Genomic DNA, 6,405 nt, shown 5'->3' with positions numbered 1-6,405 from the left:
ACTTGAGCAACTAAAATAACTAAATACTAAAATCTAAAATAAAAATAAAAAGTGTAAATTCAGTTGTAATCTGTTGTAAATTCACTGTTTTTTGCAGACAGACAGATTGAGTGCAAACAGTGCACACTTACCTGATTACTGTGCTGAGTCCTGGTTCCTGTAACTCAATTAAACACACATTACTTTGGTTAACTACAATAAAACCACACATTTTCACATCTTTTAAGATTATTTTCACACAATAAATCACAATTTTGCATCTTGATAAAACATCTGTATGTAATACTCACTATAGTGCCCTGTTTGACGATGCTGGCGATAGTAAATCACACCAGCAGCAGCTGCAGCCACGAACAACAGAACAACACCAACACATATTCCTGCTACAGCAGCTGAAGACAGACCTGAATCTGAAACAGACGAAGACAGACACTCATTATTACTAGAGATTGAATGATAATCCAACCAGTATTTAACAAAACTTCTCTACAACTTGGTCATCAGTTGTATGATACTGATTTAACTAAATGGCGTCACCTGGTAGGTATTTTTATAGAAACTAAGGCTAAAACAGCACTGTGAGCTGAGAAAAATGTCAACTTTTATGCCTTTTTTTATATAGATAACATCCACATAATCTCCCATCGCGTCATTAAAATACCATGATATTACTTTACCAGATTCTCCCTCCTTCACTGACTTTCCCTTCATTTCATCTCGTTCGGCAGCAGAAACACCTGAAACACAAACCAACAGCTGCTGAAGCATCTTTCTGGAGAGAAAACGCTACATCAAGATAGCAGATCTGCTGATCATAATACAAGAAATATAAGTGAAAAATGACTTTACATGCTCTTTCTTTCTTGACTTGGTCTAAAAAGTAACTTTTATCTATATTTTGTACTTGCAAAACACAAACTTCTAGGAGAACTAATAATTATTCATGATAGATGCATTTAATCGGATAGGAAAAGATGATCAGGCGTTCAATTATGAGAAATGGTCATCTGATAAACCTAATGAATGACCAACTAAAAAAAATCTTCGTTTTAAATCATTCTGTTCAATGATGCAGCTAAAGAGAAAAAATGGCACTGCAACAATAAACACAATGATGTGATTTAACACATATAACCTGGTTTTAAACATTGATGAAATGACTCACCATGAACAGTAACACTGAAGGTCTTTTCAGAGTCACTGCCACTGTTGATGATCTCTAGATGATAATCTCCAGAGTCTGTGGTTCTGGTGTTTGTGATGGTGAGAGATCCAGTCTGATGATCCAGCTTCAGTCTGTCTCTGAATCTCTCATCGCCATCTTTACACTGAACATCTGTACAGATATATCTCGTAATGCCATTGATTTCAGCGATTCTAGTGTCATTAAAAAACCATTTAATCTTTTCGTGTTGGTTTGTTGTAACATCAGTTTGTAGAGTGACTGAATCTCCCTCCTTCACTGACACTCTCTCTGCACCAACACCGTAAACACCTGGAGAAGAAATTAACAATTAATTATAATTCAAGCTGGGATAGTGGAACAAGAAGCACCATGACCGTGTTTGTGTTTGCTTTAGAGATGCAGGTAGCAGTCTGCACCTGACCTGACATATTCATGATGTATTTATATTAAGTAGGCCTATTGCATTTCGACTAGAATATAACGTTTACATTTCTTTCACTGTTAAAGTCTAATAAGAAATCAAATAACATTTTTCCAAAGTCTATGAGACAATAATGATAAAAACAATGGGGAAATAAGTTAGCCTATTAGGCTACATTAATCAAACAAGACATCAGCTAGTCTCTGACAAAATGTAGGCTACATGTTTTTACTATAGTAACAGTATGTAATCTACTTTTCCTATAATAAATCCATAGTTCATTTTCATAATAGGCAAACAGAGGTAACAGGTTAACACGGGCATATTTCATCGATTCAACCAGCTGCGCAATGTCACGCCGATAACAAAATCATGACTTCTATACAAAAATCTGCGGTTGACCCTTACGAAAATGAACCATGGTTTTATTGTAGTAAAATTTGGTAACCTGCTTTAAACCGTAACATGGGCGCTGGACTAGTCCATAATCAGTCCGTGATTTGCACATCTAAAACTGTAACATGTCTTCAGCATCAGTTTAAAAAAAAAAAGCAAATGGACGTCTGTTTTAGTGGTGGGTCGTTCTTGAACGATTCGTTCATTTTGAACGAATCTTTAATGTGACTCAGGAAGAACGAGTCTTCTCAGGGAGTGATTCGTTCAGTCGCGCATGCGCAACATCCTACAGGTTCTGTACTGGAATTAGTCAAGTAGTTACTTAAATGATTTTAGCAAATGGCTGCAATATAACAAAGAGTGAAAAATTTAAGGGGGTCTGAATACTTTCCGTACCCACTGTATATATATACACGCACACAAATACATATGGACACACTTTAGTTTTGGGTCCAATTCTCACTATTAACTTAACTATTGACTTTTGCCTAAATAAACTATTAATTACTGTTCAGTTATAGGGTAAGATGTAGAATACGGTCACACATAATAATGCACTTATGTGCTTTATGAGTACTAATAAACGGCTAATATAGTAATATGCAAGCAACTAGTTAATAACTAAAGTGTTACATTAAATAAATGTTTGTGTGTGCGTATATACAGTATTGGTTAGCGGCAGCTGGCACTCCTTATGTGTGTGTATGTTCTTTATGGGAAAATTCTTATGCAATTTAGCTTATTGGGTTCACATTCTGATTGTATCTGCTTGCTGGTATATAATATGCATCAAATCTTTTATTTAAAAATAAAACAGTGTAGTTTACAGCAGAAACGGCGACAAACGATCGTGACTCCTGGCAAGAACTCTGGCAGCTGATACATAAAACTGTATAATAATAATAATACAATTGTGGGAACTTTGCATCATCATTTAAAAAAACATCACCGCACGCCACTGAGAACAGTGTAGTTTTACCGAACAAACAGCAGAAACGGCGAGAAAGACCGTAGCAGCTGCCACGGCATCTGGGGATGCCACCGGAAGTGGTGCTGCGACCTGCCGCTGCCAGAGAGAGCGCAAGTCCAAAAGTGTCCGAGTTACATCCGACTTGCTCTGATGTCATGCTGACGTGTGCCAAAAACTGTGGCGGCTGTGTCGGATTGTGCAGTCGAGCGCAGTTGCTCTCCACCGACTGCGCTGATCAGAAGCATGATGGGAAACGACTGACTGATGACACAGCTTAATGCTCATTGGTTCAGACAACCGTGATGCTGTGTTCTCTTCTAAAATGTTTTATTTCTTTATCTGGTTTCATGTGATTTCAGTATTTAAATTATGCATGCATATTCCCAAACACTATGACAGTGCGATCTCTGTGTGAGAAAATGTGATTGTTGTCATATTTCTATATAAATCTAAAATACATGTTTGTATTAAAGTAAAAATTAATGATAAATACGCCTTTCATATTAAATAGCAAGCACTTTGAGTGTCTTGTTCATCTTATTTATTTTTATATAAAGGCAACAGAACTGAAATTATATCATGTTAATCAGCAGCACAGCACGGGAGTGTGAATAACGCGATATCTGCCTTTGATCTCATTGGTATCTGTTCACTTTACGTCAACGCGTCCGCCATGTTTGTGAAGGCAAGACTGCCTTAAAAATAAATGGAGGTAAACGGAGGAGCTGCAGTTTTTTCTGGATAAAAATACGATAACGTTTACATTTATCACCCAATTTCAGAGGTTTGTGATCTACATGGCGTTAAAAATAATTCTGCCTCCAGTTATTTAGTTCGGTTTGGAAAATTATTAATTTTCGTAAGAAATTGTGAGAACTCACACTTGTTGATTTGATTGATTTTTTTGGTTTACAATTCTGATGTTAATGTAGCATAACTGTGACATATACGTGTTTTGTAATTTTAATGTATATTAAATTAAATTAAGTTGTTTCATTGCTTTCTCTGTCTTCAACCCCAACATTTTAGCTTTTCTTGTGCTTCAGGTCAGAACACAGCTAAAAAATAAATACATCTTTAAGCACTAATAATTTATCATCATAAAACCAGCGAATACAAATCAAAAAGTGACACTCTTGGTAGTGTGCTTTTTATTTTGATAGCACTTTACACTGATAAACTCCACAACAAACAATAACAAATGCAACTGATAATCCTTTATGGATCCAGTAAAACTTACAGTTACAGTGGTAAAATATTATGCACTGATACAGCGCACAGTAAAAGTGGTATGTAATATTAAAAAGTATATGGAGTACAAGTTGTAGTAAAGTGAATAATATAAAGAGTACAACAGTATATAATAGATTTATAATAGCATAAATTATATGTATAATAAATAAATGAATAATAGATAAATAATAGCAAGTAGAATATGCAATATCAAGGGTGGAATAATACAGAATAGACAATAATGAAGAATAAATTAATAGTAAATTATAAAGTAAAATAAATAATCATGAAACGTAGTTTTATAATAGTATTGTGTAATAATTATTAAACTAAGTAAGGGGGTGGTTAGAATATGAGCAGGGTAATTCTGGCCATTCATTCAGGGCTATTCTGGGTTGTAACTAGTACTAATACAACATTAGGCTGTGGAAGTATAGCCTCATATCTCTTGGAAATGCAGAGAACAGGCTTTCTTCAGCTTTCCTTAAGGCGTGCGTTGTCCTGTTTGCAATTTATAAATAATAAGTCCACAGATTTATGATAAGCTATGAAATCCTTATAATCAAGTGATGCTAAACTTACTCTTTGTAAGTAAGTAACGTTAGTGAAATTAAAGAGAGATGCTTTAGCTCCATCCCTAATCCTGACAGTGTCTGGCATTGTCTTGTCAAAGTGTTCTCACTGTACATATTGTGCTCATAACACAATTCACTTTATGATATAAACTACAATATAAAAGTTAAAACTTAAGATTTCATTTAAACTTTGATTTCATATAAAGCCTCAGCTTTCACAGCTTACTAGCGATATCGCTAGCTATTAAGTCTGACACTGGTGGCTAATTAAGCTGTCAACATAAAGCTAAAAATGACCAAAACATATACAGAAACAACTGTTCAGTCTTACCTGTGAAAGATAATACCCCGAGATCTGTTTTTATTATTGTGCGACGGTTTGTAGATGCCTAAGCTGCCGCGAGTCAGGTATGTTTTCTTCTGTCCCGATATGAGACGAGAGTTGCCTTCACCAATATGGCGGCGACGTTGACGTGCGGTCGAGCGGCCAATGAGGCGTCTAGGTATTTATTATGTCCATGGTGGAACACACCTACATAACGCTCTTTTATTGGAGATGGGTCTGGCTGCAGCCCGTGGGCGAGTGCAGAGCTGTAGAGAGAGAGAGTTGCGACAGCTCTGTTCACTCCAATGGGCCAGTTTTTTTTACAGCAATGGCGGATCGTGGAGCCGCTCAATAGTTCCCGGATGTTAGCGCTCATACTATCAGCGCCGTAGAGATGCAGCAGAAGAGACCGCTGTGATGAACTTTTGAAAGGTATGACATTTATAGAACAAAATAGTATATTATCAGCACAGCTAATCAAATTACCCTGTGCATTAAAACAGATGATTATTAGATTATTCCTCACTTAATTAGTAGATTTACGGGATGTTATTCATTCTCTTCATGCAGTTTCATACATCGTTGTGTAATTAAGTCTTTTAAAAGTGATTTTGCTGGTGGGGAGTTATTTAATATATTGCAAAGGATGCAGATGGACCAAAGTGAGAATGAAAAGTTTGAAATAGGCGAGCAGTTTTCATTTCAGAATCATGCTAGGCTAAATTTCCAAAAAAGGTATTATATACCACTATATTATATTCACAGTAAATCTATACATTATTACTGTATTTTATACTTAAACGTCTTAGCTACTAAAGAAGTGCTGTGTTGGAAGGAACAGAATGAGCAGTGATGCCACAGGACTGCAATGTGATGGAGCATCACTTAACCATTTCTCCTGTTTTTTCCCTTCGATATCTTGCTTTCAGAATAAGAACCACCTGAAGACTCCCTGTAAAGAGACATCACCCTCACAATGAGTCTCTTCACTGGTTTTGGCAAGTCCTCCCTGCTCTTTGTGTCTTTGTGAAAAAGTGCCAGTTCCCTAGTATGATTACATCATATTTTGTTGGTGTAATCTATAGATTGCTCCTGCTGACTATATCCAGCCTCTTACGAGGACTTCAGATGAAGCGGACTCTGAATAAACATACAAAACTGCTCAATTTTCCTTGCGTTGTAATCAACATGATACCATTGCTTTAATTTGTTCATTGTTTCTGTATATATTTAACTGTTTCTGAATACATGATGTTATTTAACTGCATGATTTGTATAGCCTAATTTTAGAACATTTCT

Source organism: Sinocyclocheilus grahami, unplaced genomic scaffold, assembly GCF_001515645.1.
Source record: "Sinocyclocheilus grahami isolate Dianchi unplaced genomic scaffold, SAMN03320097.WGS_v1.1 scaffold2475.1, whole genome shotgun sequence".
NCBI classification, from domain to species: domain Eukaryota; kingdom Metazoa; phylum Chordata; class Actinopteri; order Cypriniformes; family Cyprinidae; genus Sinocyclocheilus; species Sinocyclocheilus grahami.
This window is presented reverse-complemented; position numbering follows the sequence as displayed.